The following is a 9,735-nucleotide window of genomic DNA, read 5'->3' as shown; positions in this document are numbered from 1 at the left end:
TGTCTTAGGTTTTTCTGATGACACTATCAATACCTTCAATGTAAGATTTTCTTTTGGGATAGATTTCAAGTAGGCCTCAATACCACAAACTAGTTATTTTCAGAATGGCAATTTGGGAATGCTTTTTCACCCAGAACAAAAAGTCTGCTTTTACGGTCACTACAAATAACTTGACCAGCTAAAACTGTGCAGATTTGGTTGAATAGAGTGTGAGACCTGTTTTTTTTGCGCTGTGTGACAGTTATAGGTATAATCACAGAATGACACTTCTATCCAACGCTAGCGTGTGTCAGGTTTTTCTGAATCACACTATCAATACCTTCAATGTAAAGATTTTCTTTTGGATAGATTTCAAGTAGCCTCAAATACCACAAACTATTATTTTCAGAATGGCAAATTTGGGAATGCATTTTCAACCCAGAACAAAAGTCCGCTTTTACGGTCACTACAAATAACTTGACCAGCTAAAACTGTGCAGATTTGGTTGAATAGAGATGTGAGACCTGTTTTTTTTTTGCGCTGTGTGACAGTTATAGGTTTAATCACAGAATGACACTTCTATCAGCACGCTAGCGTGTGTCTTAGGTTTTTCTGAATCACACTATCAATACCTTCAATGTAAGATTTTCTTTTTGGGATAGATTTCAAGTAGGCCTCAAATACCACAAACTAGTTATTTTCAGAATGGCAAATTTGGGAATGCTTTTTCAACCCAGAACAAAAAGTCTGCTTTTACGGTCACTACAAATAACTTGACCAGCTAAAACTGTGCAGATTTGGTTGAATAGAGATGTGAGACCTGTTTTTTTTTGCGCTGTGTGACAGTTATAGGTTTAATCACAGAATGACACTTCTATCAGCACGCTAGCGTGTGTCTTAGGTTTTTCTGAATCACACTATCAATACCTTCAATGTAAGATTTTCTTTTTGGGATAGATTTCAAGTAGGCCTCAAATACCACAAACTAGTTATTTTGAGAATGGCAAATTTGGGAATGCTTTTTCAACCCAGAACAAAAAGTCTGCTTTTACGGTCACTACAAATAACTTGACCAGCTAAAACTGTGCAGATTTGGTTGAATAGAGATGTGAGACCTGTTTTTTTTTTGCGCTGTGTGACAGTTATAGGTTTAATCACAGAATGACACTTCTATCAGCACGCTAGCGTGTGTCTTAGGTTTTTCTGAATGACACTATCAATACCTTCAATGTAAGATTTTCTTTTTGGGATAGATTTCAAGTAGGCCTCAAATACCACAAACTAGTTATTTTCAGAATGGCAAATTTGGGAATGCTTTTTCAACCCAGAACAAAAAGTCTGCTTTTACGGTCACTACAAATAACTTGACCAGCTAAAACTGTGCAGATTTGGTTGAATAGAGATGTGAGACCTGTTTTTTTTTTGCGCTGTGTGACAGTTATAGGTTTAATCACAGAATGACACTTCTATCAGCACGCTAGCGTGTGTCTTAGGTTTTTCTGAATCACACTATCAATACCTTCAATGTAAGATTTTCTTTTTGGGATAGATTTCAAGTAGGCCTCAAATACCACAAACTAGTTATTTTCAGAATGGCAAATTTGGGAATGCTTTTTCAACCCAGAACAAAAAGTCTGCTTTTACGGTCACTACAAATAACTTGACCAGCTAAAACTGTGCAGATTTGGTTGAATAGAGATGTGAGACCTGTTTTTTTTTTGCGCTGTGTGACAGTTATAGGTTTAATCACAGAATGACACTTCTATCAGCACGCTAGCGTGTGTCTTAGGTTTTTCTGAATCACACTATCAATACCTTCAATGTAAGATTTTCTTTTTGGGATAGATTTCAAGTAGGCCTCAAATACCACAAACTAGTTATTTTCAGAATGGCAAATTTGGGAATGCTTTTTCAACCCAGAACAAAAAGTCTGCTTTTACGGTCACTACAAATAACTTGACCAGCTAAAACTGTGCAGATTTGGTTGAATAGAGATGTGAGACCTGTTTTTTTTTTGCGCTGTGTGACAGTTATAGGTTTAATCACAGAATGACACTTCTATCAGCACGCTAGCGTGTGTCTTAGGTTTTTCTGAATCACACTATCAATACCTTCAATGTAAGATTTTCTTTTTGGGATAGATTTCAAGTAGGCCTCAAATACCACAAACTAGTTATTTTCAGAATGGCAAATTTGGGAATGCTTTTTCAACCCAGAACAAAAAGTCTGCTTTTACGGTCACTACAAATAACTTGACCAGCTAAAACTGTGCAGATTTGGTTGAATAGAGATGTGAGACCTGTTTTTTTTTTGCGCTGTGTGACAGTTATAGGTTTAATCACAGAATGACACTTCTATCAGCACGCTAGCGTGTGTCTTAGGTTTTTCTGAATCACACTATCAATACCTTCAATGTAAGATTTTCTTTTTGGGATAGATTTCAAGTAGGCCTCAAATACCACAAACTAGTTATTTTCAGAATGGCAAATTTGGGAATGCTTTTTCAACCCAGAACAAAAAGTCTGCTTTTACGGTCACTACAAATAACTTGACCAGCTAAAACTGTGCAGATTTGGTTGAATAGAGATGTGAGACCTGTTTTTTTTTTGCGCTGTGTGACAGTTATAGGTTTAATCACAGAATGACACTTCTATCAGCACGCTAGCGTGTGTCTTAGGTTTTTCTGAATGACACTATCAATACCTTCAATGTAAGATTTTCTTTTTGGGATAGATTTCAAGTAGGCCTCAAATACCACAAACTAGTGATTTTCAGAATGGCAAATTTGGGAATGCTTTTTCAACCCAGAACAAAAAGTCTGCTTTTACGGTCACTACAAATAACTTGACCAGCTAAAACTGTGCAGATTTGGTTGAATAGAGATGTGAGACCTGTTTTTTTTTGCGCTGTGTGACAGTTATAGGTTTAATCACAGAATGACACTTCTATCAGCACGCTAGCGTGTGTCTTAGGTTTTTCTGAATCACACTATCAATACCTTTAATGTAAGATTTTCTTTTTGGGATAGATTTCAAGTAGGCCTCAAATACCACAAACTAGTAATTTTGAGAATGGCAAATTTGGAATGCTTTTTCAACCCAGAACAAAAAGTCTGCTTTTACGGTCACTACAAATAACTTGACCAGCTAAAACTGTGCAGATTTGGTTGAATAGAGATGTGAGACCTGTTTTTTTTTTGCGCTGTGTGACAGTTATAGGTTTAATCACAGAATGACACTTCTATCAGCACGCTAGCGTGTGTCTTAGGTTTTTCTGAATGACACTATCAATACCTTCAATGTAAGATTTTCTTTTTGGGATAGATTTCAAGTAGGCCTCAAATACCACAAACTAGTTATTTTCAGAATGGCAAATTTGGGAATGCTTTTTCAACCCAGAACAAAAAGTCTGCTTTTACGGTCACTACAAATAACTTGACCAGCTAAAACTGTGCAGATTTGGTTGAATAGAGATGTGAGACCTGTTTTTTTTTTGCGCTGTGTGACAGTTATAGGTTTAATCACAGAATGACACTTCTATCAGCACGCTAGCGTGTGTCTTAGGTTTTTCTGAATCACACTATCAATACCTTCAATGTAAGATTTTCTTTTTGGGATAGATTTCAAGTAGGCCTCAAATACCACAAACTAGTTATTTTCAGAATGGCAAATTTGGGAATGCTTTTTCAACCCAGAACAAAAAGTCTGCTTTTACGGTCACTACAAATAACTTGACCAGCTAAAACTGTGCAGATTTGGTTGAATAGAGATGTGAGACCTGTTTTTTTTTTGCGCTGTGTGACAGTTATAGGTTTAATCACAGAATGACACTTCTATCAGCACGCTAGCGTGTGTCTTAGGTTTTTCTGAATGACACTATCAATACCTTCAATGTAAGATTTTCTTTTTGGGATAGATTTCAAGTAGGCCTCAAATACCACAAACTAGTGATTTTCAGAATGGCAAATTTGGGAATGCTTTTTCAACCCAGAACAAAAAGTCTGCTTTTACGGTCACTACAAATAACTTGACCAGCTAAAACTGTGCAGATTTGGTTGAATAGAGATGTGAGACCAGTTTTTTTCTTGCGCTGTGTGACAGTTATAGGTTTAATCACAGAATGACACTTCTATCAGCACGCTAGCGTGTGTCTTAGGTTTTTCTGAATCACACTATCAATACCTTCAATGTAAGATTTTCTTTTTGGGATAGATTTCAAGTAGGCCTCAAATACCACAAACTAGTAATTTTGAGAATGGCAAATTTGGAATGCTTTTTCAACCCAGAACAAAAAGTCTGCTTTTACGGTCACTACAAATAACTTGACCAGCTAAAACTGTGCAGATTTGGTTGAATAGAGATGTGAGACCTGTTTTTTTTTTGCGCTGTGTGACAGTTATAGGTTTAATCACAGAATGACACTTCTATCAGCACGCTAGCGTGTGTCTTAGGTTTTTCTGAATCACACTATCAATACCTTTAATGTAAGATTTTCTTTTTGGGATAGATTTCAAGTAGGCCTCAAATACCACAAACTAGTTATTTTCAGAATGGCAAATTTGGGAATGCTTTTTAAACCCAGAACAAAAAGTCTGCTTTTACGGTCACTACAAATAACTTGACCAGCTAAAACTGTGCAGATTTGGTTGAATAGAGATGTGAGACCTGTTTTTTTTTTGCGCTGTGTGACAGTTATAGGTTTAATCACAGAATGACACTTCTATCAGCACGCTAGCGTGTGTCTTAGGTTTTTCTGAATCACACTATCAATACCTTCAATGTAAGATTTTCTTTTTGGGATAGATTTCAAGTAGGCCTCAAATACCACAAACTAGTTATTTTCAGAATGGCAAATTTGGGAATGCTTTTTCAACCCAGAACAAAAAGTCTGCTTTTACGGTCACTACAAATAACTTGACCAGCTAAAACTGTGCAGATTTGGTTGAATAGAGTTGTGAGACCTGTTTTTTTTTGCGCTGTGTGACAGTTATAGGTATAATCACAGAATGACACTTCTATCAGCACGCTAGCGTGTGTCTTAGGTTTTTCTGAATCACACTATCAATACCTTCAATGTAAGATTTTCTTTTTGGGATAGATTTCAAGTAGGCCTCAAATACCACAAACTAGTAATTTTGAGAATGGCAAATTTGGGAATGCTTTTTCAACCCAGAACAAAAAGTCTGCTTTTACGGTCACTACAAATAACTTGACCAGCTAAAACTGTGCAGATTTGGTTGAATAGAGATGTGAGACCTGTTTTTTTTTTGCGCTGTGTGACAGTTATAGGTTTAATCACAGAATGACACTTCTATCAGCACGCTAGTGTGTGTCTTAGGTTTTTCTGAATGACACTATCAATACCTTCAATGTAAGATTTTCTTTTTGGGATAGATTTCAAGTAGGCCTCAAATACCACAAACTAGTTATTTTCAGAATGGCAAATTTGGGAATGCTTTTTCAACCCAGAACAAAAAGTCTGCTTTTACGGTCACTACAAATAACTTGACCAGCTAAAACTGTGCAGATTTGGTTGAATAGAGATGTGAGACCTGTTTTTTTTTTGCGCTGTGTGACAGTTATAGCTTTAATCACAGAATGACACTTCTATCAGCACGCTAGCGTGTGTCTTAGGTTTTTCTGAATCACACTATCAATACCTTCAATGTAAGATTTTCTTTTTGGGATAGATTTCAAGTAGGCCTCAAATACCACAAACTAGTGATTTTCAGAATGGCAAATTTGGGAATGCTTTTTGAACCCAGAACAAAAAGTCTGCTTTTACGGTCACTACAAATAACTTGACCAGCTAAAACTGTGCAGATTTGGTTGAATAGAGATGTGAGACCTGTTTTTTTTTTGCGCTGTGTGACAGTTATAGGTTTAATCACAGAATGACACTTCTATCAGCACGCTAGCGTGTGTCTTAGGTTTTTCTGAATCACACTATCAATACCTTCAATGTAAGATTTTCTTTTTGGGATAGATTTCAAGTAGGCCTCAAATACCACAAACTAGTTATTTTCAGAATGGCAAATTTGGAATGCTTTTTCAACCCAGAACAAAAAGTCTGCTTTTACGGTCACTACAAATAACTTGACCAGCTAAAACTGTGCAGATTTGGTTGAATAGAGATGTGAGACCTGTTTTTTTTTTGCGCTGTGTGACAGTTATAGGTTTAATCACAGAATGACACTTCTATCAGCACGCTAGCGTGTGTCTTAGGTTTTTCTGAATCACACTATCAATACCTTCAATGTAAGATTTTCTTTTTGGGATAGATTTCAAGTAGGCCTCAAATACCACAAACTAGTTATTTTCAGAATGGCAAATTTGGGAATGCTTTTTCAACCCAGAACAAAAAGTCTGCTTTTACGGTCACTACAAATAACTTGACCAGCTAAAACTGTGCAGATTTGGTTGAATAGAGTTGTGAGACCTGTTTTTTTTTGCGCTGTGTGACAGTTATAGGTATAATCACAGAATGACACTTCTATCAGCACGCTAGCGTGTGTCTTAGGTTTTTCTGAATCACACTATCAATACCTTCAATGTAAGATTTTCTTTTTGGGATAGATTTCAAGTAGGCCTCAAATACCACAAACTAGTAATTTTGAGAATGGCAAATTTGGGAATGCTTTTTCAACCCAGAACAAAAAGTCTGCTTTTACGGTCACTACAAATAACTTGACCAGCTAAAACTGTGCAGATTTGGTTGAATAGAGATGTGAGACCTGGTTTTTTTTTTGCGCTGTGTGACAGTTATAGGTTTAATCACAGAATGACACTTCTATCAGCACGCTAGCGTGTGTCTTAGGTTTTTCTGAATCACACTATCAATACCTTCAATGTAAGATTTTCTTTTTGGGATAGATTTCAAGTAGGCCTCAAATACCACAAACTAGTTATTTTCAGAATGGCAAATTTGGGAATGCTTTTTCAACCCAGAACAAAAAGTCTGCTTTTACGGTCACTACAAATAACTTGACCAGCTAAAACTGTGCAGATTTGGTTGAATAGAGATGTGAGACCTGTTTTTTTTTTGCGCTGTGTGACAGTTATAGGTTTAATCACAGAATGACACTTCTATCAGCACGCTAGCGTGTGTCTTAGGTTTTTCTGAATCACACTATCAATACCTTCAATGTAAGATTTTCTTTTTGGGATAGATTTCAAGTAGGCCTCAAATACCACAAACTAGTTATTTTCAGAATGGCAAATTTGGGAATGCTTTTTCAACCCAGAACAAAAAGTCTGCTTTTACGGTCACTACAAATAACTTGACCAGCTAAAACTGTGCAGATTTGGTTGAATAGAGTTGTGAGACCTGTTTTTTTTTGCGCTGTGTGACAGTTATAGGTATAATCACAGAATGACACTTCTATCAGCACGCTAGCGTGTGTCTTAGGTTTTTCTGAATCACACTATCAATACCTTCAATGTAAGATTTTCTTTTTGGGATAGATTTCAAGTAGGCCTCAAATACCACAAACTAGTAATTTTGAGAATGGCAAATTTGGGAATGCTTTTTCAACCCAGAACAAAAAGTCTGCTTTTACGGTCACTACAAATAACTTGACCAGCTAAAACTGTGCAGATTTGGTTGAATAGAGATCTGAGACCTGTTTTTTTTTTGCGCTGTGTGACAGTTATAGGTTTAATCACAGAATGACACTTCTATCAGCACGCTAGCGTGTGTCTTAGGTTTTTCTGAATCACACTATCAATACCTTCAATGTAAGATTTTCTTTTTGGGATAGATTTCAAGTAGGCCTCAAATACCACAAACTAGTTATTTTCAGAACGGCAAATTTGGGAATGCTTTTTCAACCCAGAACAAAAAGTCTGCTTTTACGGTCACTACAAATAACTTGACCAGCTAAAACTGTGCAGATTTGGTTGAATAGAGTTGTGAGACCTGTTTTTTTTTGCGCTGTGTGACAGTTATAGGTATAATCACAGAATGACACTTCTATCAGCACGCTAGCGTGTGTCTTAGGTTTTTCTGAATCACACTATCAATACCTTCAATGTAAGATTTTCTTTTTGGGATAGATTTCAAGTAGGCCTCAAATACCACAAACTAGTAATTTTGAGAATGGCAAATTTGGGAATGCTTTTTCAACCCAGAACAAAAAGTCTGCTTTTACGGTCACTACAAATAACTTGACCAGCTAAAACTGTGCAGATTTGGTTGAATAGAGATGTGAGACCTGTTTTTTTTTGCGCTGTGTGACAGTTATAGGTTTAATCACAGAATGACACTTCTATCAGCACGCTAGCGTGTGTCTTAGGTTTTTCTGAATCACACTATCAATACCTTCAATGTAAGATTTTCTTTTTGGGATAGATTTCAAGTAGGCCTCAAATACCACAAACTAGTTATTTTCAGAATGGCAAATTTGGGAATGCTTTTTCAACCCAGAACAAAAAGTCTGCTTTTACGGTCACTACAAATAACTTGACCAGCTAAAACTGTGCAGATTTGGTTGAATAGAGATGTGAGACCTGTTTTTTTTTTGCGCTGTGTGACAGTTATAGGTTTAATCACAGAATGACACTTCTATCAGCACGCTAGCGTGTGTCTTAGGTTTTTCTGAATCACACTATCAATACCTTCAATGTAAGATTTTCTTTTTGGGATAGATTTCAAGTAGGCCTCAAATACCACAAACTAGTTATTTTCAGAATGGCAAATTTGGGAATGCTTTTTCAACCCAGAACAAAAAGTCTGCTTTTACGGTCACTACAAATAACTTGACCAGCTAAAACTGTGCAGATTTGGTTGAATAGAGATGTGAGACCTGTTTTTTTTTTGCGCTGTGTGACAATTATAGGTTTAATCACAGAATGACACTTCTATCAGCACGCTAGCGTGTGTCTTAGGTTTTTCTGAATCACACTATCAATACCTTCAATGTAAGATTTTCTTTTTGGGATAGATTTCAAGTAGGCCTCAAATACCACAAACTAGTTATTTTCAGAATGGCAAATTTGGGAATGCTTTTTCAACCCAGAACAAAAAGTCTGCTTTTACGGTCACTACAAATAACTTGACCAGCTAAAACTGTGCAGATTTGGTTGAATAGAGTTGTGAGACCTGTTTTTTTTTGCGCTGTGTGACAGTTATAGGTATAATCACAGAATGACACTTCTATCAGCACGCTAGCGTGTGTCTTAGGTTTTTCTGAATCACACTATCAATACCTTCAATGTAAGATTTTCTTTTTGGGATAGATTTCAAGTAGGCCTCAAATACCACAAACTAGTAATTTTGAGAATGGCAAATTTGGGAATGCTTTTTCAACCCAGAACAAAAAGTCTGCTTTTACGGTCACTACAAATAACTTGACCAGCTAAAACTGTGCAGATTTGGTTGAATAGAGATGTGAGACCTGTTTTTTTTTTGTGCTGTGTGACAGTTATAGGTTTAATCACAGAATGACACTTCTATCAGCACGCTAGCGTGTGTCTTAGGTTTTTCTGAATCACACTATCAATACCTTCAATGTAAGATTTTCTTTTTGGGATAGATTTCAAGTAGGCCTCAAATACCACAAACTAGTTATTTTCAGAATGGCAAATTTGGGAATGCTTTTTCAACCCAGAACAAAAAGTCTGCTTTTACGGTCACTACAAATAACTTGACCAGCTAAAACTGTGCAGATTTGGTTGAATAGAGATGTGAGACCTGTTTTTTTTTGCGCTGTGTGACAGTTATGGGTTTAATCACAGAATGACACTTCTATCAGCACGC

This window comes from Bufo bufo, chromosome 5 (assembly GCF_905171765.1).
Source record: "Bufo bufo chromosome 5, aBufBuf1.1, whole genome shotgun sequence".
In the NCBI taxonomy this organism is placed as follows: Eukaryota; Metazoa; Chordata; class Amphibia; order Anura; family Bufonidae; genus Bufo; species Bufo bufo.
The sequence above is the reverse complement of the archived record's forward strand: the minus strand, read 5'-3'. Positions refer to the sequence as shown.